This window comes from Heloderma suspectum, chromosome 5 (assembly GCF_057233095.1).
Source record: "Heloderma suspectum isolate Gila_16-S chromosome 5, 16-S_ref, whole genome shotgun sequence".
Lineage (NCBI taxonomy): Eukaryota > Metazoa > Chordata > Lepidosauria > Squamata > Helodermatidae > Heloderma > Heloderma suspectum.
In genome coordinates, this window is record NC_139462.1 from 171,780,292 (window position 1) to 171,797,066 (window position 16,775).

Consider the following 16,775-nt stretch of genomic DNA (forward strand, 5'->3'; position numbering starts at 1 on the left):
CACTAGTCTTAGCTGCCAAAACCTGGGCATCCAGATTCAAGGTAGAGTCCAGGAATACACCCAAACTGTGATCCTGAGTCTTAAGGGGGAGTGTAACCCAATCCAGCATAGGTTGAGTCCCTATTCCTTGATCTTTACTTTAAACCAGACTTGGAATGGACACCTTTTCAAATACAGGGCACCTTCAAATAGAGGACTGTCCTCTCCCAGTTCTCCAAAATAGAGGAGTGTAGAACATCTTGCCACCCTACTTCAGAAGGTAGAGTAGCTGGACGATGGCCCCTGAAGATTGTGGGACCACTATCCCACTGAATTAAACTTTATCAAGCTTAACTCTTTTGTCATTAGAATGATTATTTAATATAAAATAAGCCACTTCAAATAATCTTAAGAGTGCAATCCTATTCACACTTAACTAGGAATAAGTTTCACTGAACAAAGCAGAACTTTCTTCCAAGTATAGGATTGTATAGGACTGCACTCTGAAGTATACAATCACAGTATTGGGTTCCAAATTAGCTCTTTCCACTAGGATGCTTGAGTAATTGCTGGCAAACAACAACTAGGTACACTACAATAATAAAAACTGGAGTACAAATGGTAGGAACTAATCATAGATAGATAATGAATAAGATGGAAAACATAATAATGACAGCATAAAAGTCCATTGTATGTCTACAGTAATGAATTTATATGCTGCTCTGATTACCCCTTATCTCTAAATGCACAGTTTGACAAGAACACAATATCTTTATAGCAACATTACTATTATTTCTATATCTAAAATAATGGGTAAATGAATTGAGGGAACTGGTAACATAGAATCATAGAATAGTAGGGTTGGAAGGGGCCTATAATACCATCGAGTCCAACCCCCTGCTCAATGCAGGAATCCAAGTCAAAGCATCCCTGACAGACGGCTGTCCAGATTCATTTTGAACGCCTCCAGTGTGGGAGAACCCACCATCTCCCTAGGTAATTGGTTCCATTGTTGTATTGCTCTAACAGTTAGGAAGTTTTTCCTGATGTTCAGCTGGAATCTGGCTTCCTATAACTTGAGCCCATTATTCCGTGTCCTGCACTCTGGGATGATCAAGAAGAGATCCTGGCCTTCCTCTCTGTGACAACCTTTCAAGTAGTTGAAGAGCGCTATCATAGCTCCCCTCAGTCTTCTCTTCTCAAGGCTAAACATGCTCAGTTCTTTCAGTTTCTTTTCATAGGGCTTTGTTTCCAGTCCCCTGATCATCTTCATTGCCCTCCTCTGAACCCCCTCCAGTTTGTCTGCATCCTTCTTAAAGTGTGGTGCCCAGAATTGGACACAGTATTCAAGATGAGGCCTAACCAGTGCTGAGTAGAGGGGGACTAGTACTTCCTGGGATTTGGAAGCTATGCTTCTATTAATGCAGCCCAAGATATCATTTGCCTTTTTTGCAGCCACATCACATTGCTGGCTAATATTCAGCTTGTGATCTACAACAGTTCCAAGATCTTTCTCGCTTGTAGTGTGGTTGAGCCACATATCCCCCATCTTGTAACTGTTCATTTGGTTTCTTTTTCCTAGGTGCAGAACTTGGCATTTTTCCCTATTAAATTCATTCTGTTGTTTGCTGCCCAGTGCTCCAGTCTATCAAGATCACTTTGAATTTTGTGTCTGTCTTCCAAAGTATTAGCTATCCCGCCCAATTTTGTGTCATCTGCAAATTTGATCTGCGTTCCCTGCACCTCCTCATCCAAGTAGGGATGTACGAAACCACTTACCTGATTTGTTTCGTGACATCCGTGGGGGGGGGAGGTGCTCCATCCCTCCCCCCGAAATCCTCGCTGGCCAGCTCCACTCCGCGGCGACTCCGCAGAGCCGCCAGCAGTGACATCCGGCCGCTGCTGAGCTGCTCGGGAACACAAATGGCGGCCGCCATAGCTGCCATTTGCGTTCCCTTTTTTTGCTGTGATAGGCTACATAAATATTACATAGCCTATCACAGCCTCTGCAGGGACGCAAATGGCTAATTTACATAGCTACGCTAATTTACGTAGCCTATCGCAGGAAAATGGCTACGCTAATTTATGTAGCCTATCGCAGGAAAAATCGTGAAGCGAATGGCGGCCGCAGACGCGGCTCCCATTCGCAAAGCAGCGCAAACGGCACCAGGTAGATGCTCCATTTTGCGCACCTTTCACGGGGTGGTAAGGTGGGTGGGCTTCATTCCACCACGGATCTCAGGGGGCCGAATGCACTGGCATTCGGCCTCACTGAGATCCGTGGCGGAATTCTCCGCCATCCCTACATCCAAGTCATTAATAAAAATGTTGTAGAGCACTGAGCCCTGTGGTACTCTGCTCCTTAACTCTCCCCAGTTTTGAGAAGATCCCATTGATAAGCACCCTTTGAGTCCGATTCTGCAGCCAAGTGTGGATCGACTGGATCATTGTTTCATCTAGCCCACTCTTAGCTAATTTGCTCATCAGGATATCATGGGGCACTTTGTCGAAAGCTTTGCTGAAGTCGAGGTATATGATGTCCACAGCATTCCCATAGTCCACAAGGGAGGTGACCTGATAAAAAAATGAGATCAGATTCGTCTGGCAGGATTTGTTCTTGACAAATCCATGTTGGCTTTGAGTAATCACGGCATTGTTTTCAAGGTGCTTACAAATGGATTGCTTTATCATCTGCTCCAGAATTTTCCCTGGGATTGATGTCAGACTGACTGGTCTGTAGTTCCCAGGTTCCTCCTCTTTGCCCTTTTTGAAGATAGGGACAACATTAGCCCTCCTCCAATCATCTGGCATTTCACCCGGCCTCCATGATTTCTCAAAGATAATAGACAGTGGTTCTGAGAGTTCTTCTGCCAGTTCCTTTATTACTCTAGGATGCAGTTCATCTGGCCCTGGAGATTTGAACTCATTCAAAGTAATTAGGTGATCCTTGACCATATGTCTATTGATCTCAAGCTGCAATCCTGCCCCTTCAGCCTGTACTTTGCCTTTGCCAGGAGGGTCATAGACCCTCTTTTGGGAGAAGACTGAGCCAAAGTAGGAACTGAGCACTTCTGCCTTTTCCTTGTCATTTGTTATCATTTTGCCAGCCTTATTTAATAGTTGAACCACCATTTCTTTCCTCTGTTTTTTACTCTGCACGTATCTGAAGAAAGCCTTTTTGTTGCTTTTAGCATCCCTCGGTAACCTCGGCTCATTCTCAGCTTTAGCCTTCCTGGCACCGTCCCTGCAATTCTATGCTACCTGCCTGTACTCTTCCTTTGTAGCTTGGCCTTCCTTCCACTTCCTATATGTGTTTTTGTTTTTTGTTTTCAGGTCATCCCTATGCTTTTTGTGAAGCCACATTGGCTTCTTCTGTTGTCTTCCTCCTTTTTTTCTTGTTGGAATTATTTGTAATTGTGCCTTGAGAATTTCCTTTTTAAAAAACTCCCACCCATCTTGGGCACCTTTTCTCATTAGAGTCGCTTGCCATGGGACCTTACTTATCATTGTTCTGAGTTTATTAAAATCAGCTTTCACAAAATCCAGGGTACGCATTTGGCTACACTCAGCTTTTGCTTCCTTTAGAACCAAGAACTCAAGTGTAACATGGTCACTTTCCCCCAGAGTTCTTGTAACTGCTACTTTATCCACTAAGTCATCTCTGTGGTTAGGATCAAGTCAAGGATAGCTGATTCTCTAGTTCCTTCCTCTACTTTCTGTAGGAGGAAGTTATCAGCAACACAAGTCAGGAATTTCCTGGAGGGGCCATGTTTTGCAGAATTTGTCTCCCAACAAATAGCAGGGAAATTGAAGTCCCCCATCATGCTTCCTTGAAACACTGGCACTTTGCTTTTCAAAAGTTTCATCCTCGTCTTCTCCTTGATTAGGTGGCCGGTAGTAGACTCCAACTACCATGTTCCTTTTATTCTTTGCTCCATTTATTTTAACCCAGATGCTCTCGATGGGGCTACCAAGCTTATCCTCCTGCATTTCTGTACAGAGATATGTATTTTTAACATATAGTGCAACTCTACCTCCCTTTCTGTTCCTTCTGTTCTATTTGAAGAAGTTATATCCTTCAATTGCTGTATTCCAGTCATGGGAGTCATCCCACCAAGTTTCAGTTACACCTATCAAGTCATAATTACCTTCCTGTATTAAGAGTTCAAGTTCATTCTGTTTGTTTCCCATACTCTGGTCATTAGTATATAGACATCGAAGACCATGTGCTTTATAGTCTGGCTTTCTTCCTACATGTTTCTGAAGACTATTATTGGGCACTGTTAGAGCTGTTTTCTCTGTTGTGGTGCATGAGCCTTCATCCATCATTACCCCCAACTTTACGTCTCCCTCCCCCGTAGGATTCAGTTTATAGCCCTCCTGATGTTTTGTTTGATGAAGTTTTTCATGCTGTGGCCAAACACATTCTTCCCAGCCTTTGTGAGGTGCAAATCATCCCTTGCCAACAGTCCATCCTCCAGGAAGTATAGCCCAGAATCCCAGAATCCAAATCTCTCATGCCGGCACCACCTTCATAGCCAGTCATTCACCCGCAGTATTTTTCTTTCCCTTTCTATCCCTCTTCTAACTACTGGAAGGATGGATGAGAAAACTATCTGGGCCTCAAACTCCTTGAGTTTCCTTCCCGAAGCTTCAAAGTCTGACATTATTTCTTCGTAGTTCCACTTGGCGGTATCATTTGTTCCCATATGGATGAGAAGAAAGGGATACTTGTCAGAGGGCTTTATGAGTGTAGGCAACCCTTCAGTCACATCTCTAATCCATCCTCCCGGGAAACAGCATACCTGGCAAGTCTACGGGTCTTTGCGACATACTTGGGTTTTGATCCCACACAGCAAGGAGTCTCCCACTACTACTACTATTCTCTTCTTGTTGTAGGCCTTGGTTTCATTGCCTCTGCTTGACTGACCTTCAGTCTTGCTCGCTTTCATGCAGGTTCCCCTGTAATTCTTCCTCTGCAGGCTGTCCTCCATTCTCATCCTCAAGAACCTGGAAATGGTTCCATAGTTCCAATGCTTCCACTGGTGTAGAGTGGCTTCTAGTTCTTCTGCTCCTAACTGTTACCCTTTCCCAAGGAGTATCCTCTACTTCATTTTTCCTCACCTCAGCCTTTTCTTCTTCTGCCTCAGCTTGCTGTTGCTCTTCTAGCTTCTGTTCTTCACTTTGCTCCTGTAGTTCCACCATCCTGTCCAAGAACTCTTCGTGTTCTCTTATTGCCTAGAGAGTCGACATTCGCTGCTCCAGTCCTCTTACTTTTTCTCCCAACAGCGTGATCAAGTTGCACTTTTTGCACGTGTAGGCCATGTTAATCTCAGGTAAGAAAAACATCGCACAGACCTTGCAGGTCACCACCACTGAAGAGTCTTTTCCTTCTATAGTCTCTATTCCCTTTATGTTTCTAGCTCTCTGATTGTATTGGAATAGCCTGTGCTTTGTCCTCTATTCACTGAAGGTTAACAACAGAGTCCCACTGGTATGTTCTTGTGTTACAAGAAAAAGAATTTTTAAAAAATGTTTTCTTTTTAATGTTAGGGGCCTTCCCCTTAACCTCCCCTGGCCAACTCCTGTTTGCTCTCCCTGTTTGCTCTCTCTGATTGCTCTCTCTCTCTCTGGGAGCTTGCTTGCTTGTATAGCCCCTAGACCAGCTGGAGCAGCTTCCTCTGCTCTACTCTGCTCAGCTAGGAGGTGGGGAACAGATTGAGACAGAAAGGTGCTTCACATAATATGGAGATTAAGCAGGTAGACTGAGGTGTAGGAATGACATGGTGAATGTCTCTCTTTTGTCTTGGATACAAACATCACAGGTACTCCCTTCCAAGTGTGTGTACCCATAAAAAAGGGATTCATGTTGCCATTCATAGATTATGGGATTTTGCTGCCCTGGAGCTATTATGACATTAGTGATCTCTCCAGGTAAAAAGCTGCCAACCAAGTAAACCATTTACTTGGCTGGCCCTACCATTAGGCAGAATGGATCAGCTGCCTCAGGCAGAAGATGCCTAAGGGCAGGAGTGGCAGTAAAATGTTGGAGGACAGAGCTGGTAGATGCCACATGACATGTGCTGCACCCCCTAAGCTGGCCTGCTGCCCTCAGGTGTGGTGGAAGACACTGTCCCATCACCAGCATTGAAGAAAGATTCAATTGCCAGACTGGTTGGCCTCTGTATATGGAATGGGAGTGGGGGTGTTAGCTTGTCTTTCATATCAGGCAGCAAAAATGTCTTGGGTCATTCCTGCTGGCAAGACTAGTAAGGACCAATAGGGTAGCATCAGGGTCAATGATGAGTTCTTGGCAGGCTGAGGTTACGGAGCCAAGCAGTTGGATTTGCTGGGGAGGGAGGCTGACCCTCTGCTTCCTGGTGACTAGCTAAGAGCAATTTGGAAGCTACAGTTGCCAATTTTGGCAGGTAGGGCTTCTGTGTCTTTAGCAACTACATGACAGACATTCAGCTGATGGAGCCTTACTTGGCATGGATTTACCACATCTGTCATCCTCCTTTTTCATGTAGTTATTCATGGCATGGGAGCCCTCTCAGAAAAATGAAAATAAGCAGCCCTAATGTCTGGGAAGAATAAAGATGCAGGATTGTGCTTTGACCATCAGTTGTCCAATGAAGCATTAAATACATTCTGGGAAACAAGAGCCTGAGGCAAACATGGAGACTGGTTTACCTTGCTTATTCCCCATCTCCTACCTCATCCTTCCCATGTACTTCTTACCATTTAGGCTACAATCCTATACCCTGGGAGTACCCTGAACTCAATGGGACTTACTTCTGAGTAGACATGCATTAGGTGACCACTTAGAAATTGACAAAAAAGAGGAAATGCATCACCACAAAAGAGGACACCAATTTGCATAAAAACTGCATATACTAATTTATATATACAGATAAATACAAATTACTATAATTTAAATAGAAATATAGTAGTTGTTGTTCAGTCGTTAAGTCGTGTCCGACTCTTCGTGACCCCATGGACCATAGCACGCCAGGCCTTCCTGTCCTCCGCTGTCTGCCGGAGTGTGCTCAAGTTCATAGAAATATAGTATCTCTCAGCATGGTGTGGAAGACTGTGACCAGGTGACCTGTGTGCCTTTCTCAGTCTGCTGTCCAGGAGCTGTTGATGGGCAACTTCAAAGGCCCTTGCTCTCCCTTCTTATGGTTCTTTATCTTTAAACCAGACTTGGACTGGACAGCCTTTCAAACAGAAGACACCTTCAAAATAGAGGACAGTCCTTTGTAAAAGGGGACACATGGTCACTCTACCATGTATAACATTGCACTGTTGAACTATTTTCCAGTTTTATCCTATTTATGCCCTTCTTGCTTTACTTCTACTTACTCTCTGCTGGAAATGGATCGAGGCAGGCCTTAACTTGCCTGAGTGATCTGGTATACACAGAAAACTAGTTTTGTCTTTATAGCTCTAGGTGTGACAATGATGTATGCTCTTGAAGAGTTATCGGCAATATTTTTTTTCGATGTGGGTAATATTTCTTTCCCGTCAAGGATATTTTCAAGCAGACATAATTGGCTTCTTTTAAACTTGCTGTTAACCAGATTTTTGGTAATGTAATTATCAACAGGGAGTTGTACAGCATTTTCTAAGCAAAGATTTGTGTTCCAGAATAGATTCTGGAATTTATTTCATTCCAGGGTGCCTGGCATGTACCATATAATCTTTCAGGCAGAAAATTGGTCTGAGAAGCATATATTTGAGATGTTATTTAAGGAACTAATATATATGATCTATATAAATATTAAGACTTCTTTTTTTAAATGTAGAATGTAGAAGAAAAGCCAGAGTTCTATAAGAATGCAAGTGGGACTTGCAACAAAGTGTTGTAGTGTATTCTCAGCCTTTAAATGGAGTATGTAAAGGCTTTGAAATTAGGGATGGGTGAGAATTTTGTATTAGTTTGTTTTTTTACTGGAATGTACCCAATTCTCACCTTGTGCACCTGAACACAATTTGAGGTCTGAAGTCCATACATTTTCAAGCTTGCAATGTAATTTGCACAATAAAAATGCACACATTTGGAAAATGTGCACAAATCAATGGGAGAAAAATACATACAGTTCTAAAATGCGCACAGCTGATGCATACATTTGGGGAAATGTGCCCCCAAATACGCACACATTGTTGTGCGGAACCCCTCTCTCCCTCCCCACAACAAAGCACGCAATCTGATTCGGGCAGGAGTCCAGTCAGAATGAGCTTCAAGGAGGAAATCAGAAATCCTCTGCAAGCTCCCAGTTTTGTGGATTTGCACCTCCCTACTTTGGAATGCAAGCTGTGGAAAGTGGGAGGGGCAGAGAACTGAGGGGGAAGAGAGTGGGATGTGAATTTTAAAAATAGACTGTTGGAGCTGGGTATGTAGGGGAGCTAGAGGACAAAGACGGTTGGAAAAGAAACAGATAAAGCCAAGGATGGAAGAGTAGCTGAGGAGAAAGATAAGGGAAATCAGGGAAAGACAAAGAGCAACCCTCAGCTAGTGAGGAATGGCAAAACTCAGCAGCAGATGGTACCAACAGGAGTCCTGTTTGCTATGTATGCTTATAGTTATTGTTTAGTTAATATTGCTACTCACTGAAGATCTTAAAGATAAATATACATATATGACTCTGGAGTGATTGCCAGTTAGACCCTCTTCACCCTTATTGTAGAACCTCTCTCCAGTCTGTGTGTGTATGGGTGTGGGCAACCGGGCGGGGGGGAGGGTATTTCACGGCATCTCCCCACCCCTATGCATCCCTTCCAGGGTACTCACTCTGTTAGGGACTTGGGCCTGCCATTCTGCCTCTGATCGTGAATGGCTACGTATTGGGTTGAATCCAGATTCAGTCATACTTAGAATGCACTTTTGAAATCAATGGGACTTAAGTTAGTCATGGCCAACTTAAGTCACATTGATTTCAATGGGTCTACTCTAAGTATGACTCAATGTGGATCCAAGCCATTATCTCCAGTATCAGAGGCGGAATGACCTTTCATTATCAGCTGCTAGAGAACGTGAGTGTGAGGGTGCTGTTGTGCTTGTATCCTCTTCTTGGGCTTCCCATAGACATCTGGTTGGCCACTGTGGGAACAGGATGTTGGTTGGATTAGGTAGGCCTTTGGTCTGATTCAGCACAACTCTTTTTTAAGTCCTTGTATTATTTTTCTCTCTCCATTTGCAGTCCATTTTTCTTCTCAACCCCAACATTCATGTCTCAAGTGCTCTCAACCATGGACCGATAGACTTGCAGAGTCTGCCTGCCTGCCTGACGTCTGTTTCCTAGGCCTTTGTCTCTCTCTAGAGGCTAAATTGCTATCAAAATCCTGAAAGTCCAGGAAACTTACCGGTGCTTGTCAGGCTGCTCATTAAAAAAATAAATCTTTTAAATTTACAAACTTCTAGGGAGTCTCCCAAGGATGTAGAAAGCACTTCTTTATTTTTCATTGGCCCAGTTTTACTTCCAGACTCATAGGTACTTCTCCACTTGTGTTTACTCTTAGAGGGAACGATTATACCTATGCACACTCCATGCCAAGTCACCTTTATTGATTTTGTGTCTGTGTGTGTGTGTGTGTGTGTGTGTGAGGATATCCCATAAAATATATCCCATAAGATATAAAAAATATGTGTCTCAGAATGTTGTGTGAACCATAGGATGGGCAACTTCTTATGCCCATCTTCTTCTAGCACTATTTTCTCTGTTGCATGTTTTCATTCAGGGTAGTGATCAGGATGCAACACTGCTGAAGCCAAGTTTACATGAGGACTCAGCCGAGAAACCTGTTTCAGGACTCCATCCTGAATCATATGAATAAGGAAGAAAAGAGTGCTTCTGAGCATGTAGAAAGTGACAGTCCCTCATTGTTAAGTAAACACAGGCAGCCCACTCCTTATACAGCTAGAACTAGGGGTCCATGTTTCCAGGCCAAAGGGCATAAGACCCACCAATTCTCCCGTGCTTAAGGATCCTTGGTATTCATTGTTGACCAAGCAATATTCAGGCAGAATAAAAAGTGGCTACAGCAACACATGAGCAGGGCACAGAGTACCTCCGCTCTTGACATCATGTGTGCCGAGTGGCCGGTCCCACTAGTGTTCATGCATACCAGGCGAATGTGTGCAGGAAGGGGGCCTTTGCACGTAGAGCTGTATGTGCAGAGGGCCCCTCCCTGAAGATGTTTGTGCTGTACTCCCAGAAGCCAGGTGGAGGGCCTACATGACACAGGCGCCATCAGGGGTAAAGGTACTCAGCGCAGCTTCACTCCTTGCTCGCAACTTAATGTTGCTGTAACTAATTCTTTGTAAGGTTGCTTAGTCAACACTGAATGCCATGGTTCCTTAAGCAGGAGCAAACCGTAGAGTAATTGGCATTACACCATTTTCAGCTGTCCTAGCATTATCAGTGCATATCAGGTATTGGATTGTTTATGCTCTGGCTTTCATCTATGGCTCTGATGTTGCATTCACATTATTTTCAGGCATTTTAGATCCATATTGCAAGCAGCTTCTAGTTTTAGTACCTTGAACTTTGATGCTCCGTGACGTATTGTTTGTTGTCATGAAATTTCCCCCAGTTTTTAGTTTGTATATTATTGGAAGCTTTTCATTTTTGCTTATCAGCAAAGTAAACAAATGGTATTATACTTGTGGAAGGATAGATGGTAGGTTTTAAACTAAGAAATGACCACCCAAATTAGTTATGGAGTGTTTTGTGGTTCTTTGTTGCTGTATGAACTAAGAAAGAGATGGAGAGAGCAATCCTATGGCCGTTAGACAGAGTCGGGGGGGCATAGGATACTTCGGATTCCTGGATCCGAGGTCAGAGACAGCGCTCTGACCTGGGACCTAGAATCTGAGCTCCCCTCTCTGTCACAGAAAGAACTGCATCAGCTGCCTCTCTGAGGTTGCAAAGGCAACCTCAGAGAGGACAGAAATAGGGATGGACAAACTCACCCCATCCTGCGCCATGTGCAGCTTTTGCCAGACTCCCGCTGTCCGCCCAACCTGGTTCACTGCGTGTGGTGAGCTGCTGGGTGGTGCGCGGATGTATGGTGAGTGGCGTGCAGCTGCCTGTTCCCTCACCCAGCTGCCATTTTGCATAAAACTGGCAGCTCCGCCTTTACTGTAAATAACCATTTACGCAACTGGTGGCTGTAAAGAGGTCATTTACACAACATTACAGGCTTAAATGGTGTATAAATAGCCCCTTTATTAGGGCTGCTCATGGACCCCCCGATCCGACTCGGAACCTGCTTCGGGGCTTCTGAGGCAGGCCTGATTCAGCTCGGGTTGATTTGAGGGACCCCCAACCCACGTCAGCCTATGAAGCTGAAGCGGGATTTGGACATCCAAATCCCACTTCAGACCCCCTAACATGCCACCCAGCCCCCAGCTCCTTACCTGGGCCCTTATTACGGGGGGGGGGGGCGCTGCCACCAGGGTAGCTGCCACTGCCATGGCTGCTGGTGCCACTGGGGAAACCGCTGCCTGTCGCAGCCTGCCAACAGGCATGAGGGCAGGAGTCACCCTCCAACTGCGCTCTCTCCCTTCCTTGGAAGGAGCGGAGGGTGCCTGGTTGGAGGCCAACTCCTGCTTCTGCTCAAGCCTTGTGTACAAGGAGCCCATGAAGGCATGAGTGAGGCCAGCTGTGGCAGCTTGCAATGAGAGCGGGCTGCCGCCGCTGCCATCACTGCCATTGGGGGAGCCGCTGCCAGCTCCTAGGCCCTCTGGTCACGCGCTGGCAGCTGTCTTGTTCCGGGGAATGGGGGGAGCCATTTTAAAAATGGCTCCCCCTATTCCCTGGAACAAGAAGGTTGCTGGCGCACATCCATGCGACCAGGTAAGGAGCTGGGGGCTGGGCGGCAGCATGGTGGCTGGGCCTCTGAATCACTCCGAAGTGCACCAAAGCGCTTTGGAGTGACCTAATATGCTTTGGACCATTTCATGCCCCTCTGCCTCAACTCAGAGGTGGCTCGAAGTGGCCTGAGGCACTCCACTTCGACTCGGAGTTCGGGCTTCAGGCTGAAGCGGTGCACAGCTCTACCCTTTATGGCTGCCATTTTCATAAATGGTTATTTATCGGCCAAGCTGCCATTTTTACACAAAATGGCAGCTTGGTGATGGAACAGCGGCTGCTCACTTGCCCAACTTGGTGTGTGCCGAGTTGGGCAAGCACAGGAATCCATGGACTGGCATCCAGGGGGCCGAGCCAGTGAGAAATTGCCAAGCTTCAAGCCCCGACTGGTCACCGAAGCCATCCCGAGAGAGAAAGGCGGTGTTCCTGTGGGCAGGGAAGGGAAGGGACTGGCAAAGCAGGGATATGAGCTATCCCCAGCCTTCTCCAACCTCGTTCCCTCCCTGATGCCTCACCAATATGGGTGAAAACACCCATCTAGCTAAAACTCCGAGCAGGGGGAATGGGGAGGTGAAGACTGCCTCTACTGCTTCTCCCACTCTGCATTGGATGGCAGTAATTCTCCAGGTTCGCAGGCTTATGGCCATCCCCATAGGATTGTGCCCTAAGCCTATATTGCAGATACAGAGATATTTCTGAATTAGATTTTGAAATCTATCTGATTTTTATTGCTTTAGGCCAAGAATCTTGGGTGTTTCCATATTTGCTGCTCAACTTGCACAAGGCCCCAAAGTTATGGAGTTCTGGCAACAAATATGAGATGTAGATTCAACACTTTAATATCCAGTGTCATCATTATTCGTTGAAGATGCCATCTTAGCCTGTTGGACAGCTACTCAAATAGTTCCTGGAGCCTAGGATTGATTGCCCTTTTCCTTATTCTTCCTGTAGTATCTAGCAGCACTAGGAGGCTGGATCTAGGTGTCAATTTCTCAGTACCTCACCAGAGAATACTTCAAATGAGGAACCAGCACTGTTCTCAAGACACATAACCCTGCCACTCAGCACCATGTGTCCAGCTGTGGCAGTCCCTGATGCACCAGAAAAAAAAACAAAAACCATAGGCACATAGGAAGTTGCCTTATACTGGGTCAGACCATTGGTCCATCTAAAAAGGTAAAGGTAAAGGTGTCCCCAGCCAGTCGTGGCCAACTCTAGGGTGCGGTGCTCATCCCCGTTTCTAAGCCGAAGAGCCAGCGCTGTCCGAAGACGCTTCCGTGGTCACGTGGCCGGCATGACTGAACACCGAGATGCACGGAACGCTGTTACCTTTCCCGCCGAGGCGGTACCTATTTATCTACTTGCAATTTCTTGCTTTCGAACTGCTAGGTTGGCAGGAGCTGGGACTGAAGACGGGAGCTCACTCCGTCACGCAGCACTCGGGTCTCGAACTGCTGACCTGCCGACCTTCCGGTCTGCAGTTCAGCGTCTTAACCACTAAGCCACCGCGGCCCCTCTAGCCCAGTATTATTGACGCTGACTGGGAGTGGCTCTCCCATATTTCAGGCCTACCTGGAGATGCTGGGGATTAAACCTAGAAACTTCTGCATGCCAAGCATGTGCTCTGCCACTGAGCATGGTCCTTCTTCACAGCTCCAGCAATGAGAAGTAAAATCCCTTTCTGGCTCAAATGGCAGCATCATTGACAAGAAGTGGCTGATCCCTGTGCCTTTCTTTTTGCACCATTAGTACATTTACCTCTGGACACAACTTAGCAGTGTCCAACCCATCCCCATCCCCAGCTGATTATACAGGCTTGGCTTACTGAATTGACAGGAGGGGGCAAAAGTTCACTAGCCTGAGGATGGGTCTGTTTCCTAAATCAATCTTGAATTTAGGAATAAACGATTTCAGCAATCATTTTGGCTGCTAAACTGTGGTGCTATCGCAAAACTTTCCAGGTTGGTCTGAGAATAGAGAGAGGGGGAAAAGGAGGGTGGGGGGGAGAATAGGATTTAGAACATCTTTAAATTTTATCAGGAAAAGTAGGATTTATTCCAACAACTTTCCCTTGTATCTGCTTAATCGTTTTTTATTTAACTCTTGTCAGAGAGGTGGAAAACAAGCTGTGGAAATCAAGCATCTCATGCTTTATTTGTTTTATCTAAAAAACCCTGTAAGATAAGGAAGAGGAGATTGCTGGAGCCAACAGGTCAGTTTAAAAGGTAAGAGTATTACAAGGCAAGATTACTAACATGGATAATCTTTCATTTTCCCCAAAGCCATGTTCAAATGAAATATCATGTTGTACATTAGAGAAGCAATCCTGCAACCAAGCTGAGCATGAAGGTGAAATTCCTCAATATGCATAATTCTAGAATAAGATGAGGCACCCTTGTATGTATGAATCAATGTACTGGCTTAATTGCCCTGACCTTGACTCATTTACCCCAAGTCTTCTGCAATGTACACTTTACTTCCTCTGATAAATTACTGCTGCAGACATGGTTTGCATACCCATTTCAAATACCCATTTCAGAGTCTGGTTTGTCGCCATCCTTATGGTTTAGGCATTCAAGTGTAAGAGTTAAGCATGGTTGCTTTACATCTGGACCAAGCAATTGAGAGACAGGGTAACTAGATTCAACCAAAGACAAGGCTCTTATACTTTTAATGACGGTGTAAATGGGGGAATTCCAAGAGATGCCACTTTTCATGTGGGAGTGGAGATAGTGGATGCAATCCCAGTCTGCCCTCCCCTTTCAAAATCAGTTTCCAGACATGTTGACAGAATGTGTGAGAAGCGTTGCCATCTTGCAGGAATGAATCCAGTTGTACCTGCTAAATTCTCACAGCACAATTATTCAAAGAGAGGGTGGGTGAAGGAATAAGTGAATATGTGGTGGCCATGCTCTCCCATTCTTTGAAGCAACTGCCATATCCTAGATTAGGAGTGAAGAACCCCCAGTCTGCAGCCTAATCCGGAGACTTATTTCCAAATAAACCTGTTATCTGATCCACACTCAAGTGGGAGTAAGCCTCACTGGACAAAGTGGGACTTACTTCCAAGTAAACCTGTGATATATCACTTCCTATGGTTTACTGTTTCCTGTGGTTCTCCCCTTCCTGTGGTTTTTAACTTCCTGTGGTTCACCGCTCCTGGAAAATACATCTACTTTAAGTGAGGAGGTCTCACCATGAATCAGTGACATCCCAGATTATTCAAATGAATGGTATGACGTATAGAGAGTGGCTAAGGGTGTGAACTGTGAGCAGTGCCAACCCAAGGTATTTTGCTACCTGAAGCAGAGCCCAAATGGTGTCACCTGACTACTATGCCTGTACTTAAAAAGAAACTTGCCGAAACATTCAGACATGGGGTGGCCATCTGTTCTAATTTGCAGAGGATGATCCTCTGTTTAAAAGACTGTCACATGGCTATCCTCTGTTTGAAGGTGCCCTCTATCTGAAGACCTGTCCAGACAAAGTCCAGTTTAAAGATAAAGAGCCATATTAAGAAGGGAGAGCAGAAAGAGCCTTGAAGTTGCCCACCAACAGTTAGCACCTGGGCAGCAGTCTGAGCAAGCACATAGGTCACCTGTGCCACAGTCTCCCCACTGAGGCAAGATGTATTCCATTTCTATGTAAATTATACTAGGTATTTCTGTATTTGCTTCTATACATATAAATTAGCATATGCATATCTTATGCAAAATTGTGCCTTCTTTTCCCCTCCTTTCTGGTGATGAAAATCCTCTTTTCTTTTTTGGTGACATGTAAGTGGCTGTCCCATTCAGACACCAGTTCCTACCTTCATCTGTCCCACCCCCACGTCCTCAAGGTGTCACTTGAAGCAGGTCACCTCACCTTGCTGCCTGGCAGGGCCAACGCTGGCTATGTGAGCCAGGTCCCTCATTCAGATGTCACCTGGCTAGGTAGCCTCATGAAAGCTACTATCTCAGAGCCTCAGCTGCTCCTTCTGTAGTAGTGACCTACCTCCATTCCTGGACCAGAAGAACTACAATAGCTATCGGCTGGTCCCTAATATGCCCAAGGTGCTCAAGTGGTAGTTGCTGGTGCAACCGTGAGCACTCCAGATGCTCATGGATGAAACTGGTTATCTGGATCCATTTCATTTGGCATCAGGCATGAACTGCATTGGTCACCCAGATAGATGACTTGCATTGGGAGGAGAGGGAGAATGTGACCCTGGTATTTCTTCTGGATCTCTCAGCAATATTCAGGATTGTTAATAATGACATCCTTCTGGATAGGTTCTCTGAACTGGGCATCAGGGTCACAGTGCTTCTGCTCCTACCTAGGGTGCTTCCAGACGGATGGCATGACGCGCTACCTATCAAAAGACCTTGTGTGGCTGCTCTCTCTTCCAGGTTCCTGAAGAAAGAAAAAGGTGGAAGAAGCAGTGTAAAACCACAGGAGGGTTACAAATAGACGAGAGCAATATCTGGAACCCTATAAAAACTGGTGAATGAGGCAGGGTGGTTACACAATAAAAGCCTTGTCTGGAAGTACCCCCGGAAGGCTGATTCCATAAGGTGGTGCTGTGGGACTTCTGCTAGATCACCCAGCACTTACACCAGGGGTGCAGAATCCCAGGCTTGGGGACCAAATCTGGCCCTCGGGGTTCCCCAGAAAGCCCTATCCCCTTTCTCTTAACCACCAATCACTTGGTGCTTTCCTGACTTTTGTGCAGTTTATTCTGCATCCTAAAGGGTTGAAATACCACTCCAACTGCTTTGTAAGAAGTAAGAGCATTAAGCTAGAATATGCTGGTGGTTTGTTGTTATTGGTATTTTGGGCCCTGCCCTTTTTGCCTTCAGCCCTGCCCATGACTGGAATGTGGCTCCAAGAGCTTCTCTGAACTGGAACTCAGCTGTCAGGTTAAAAGAGGTTCCGTAC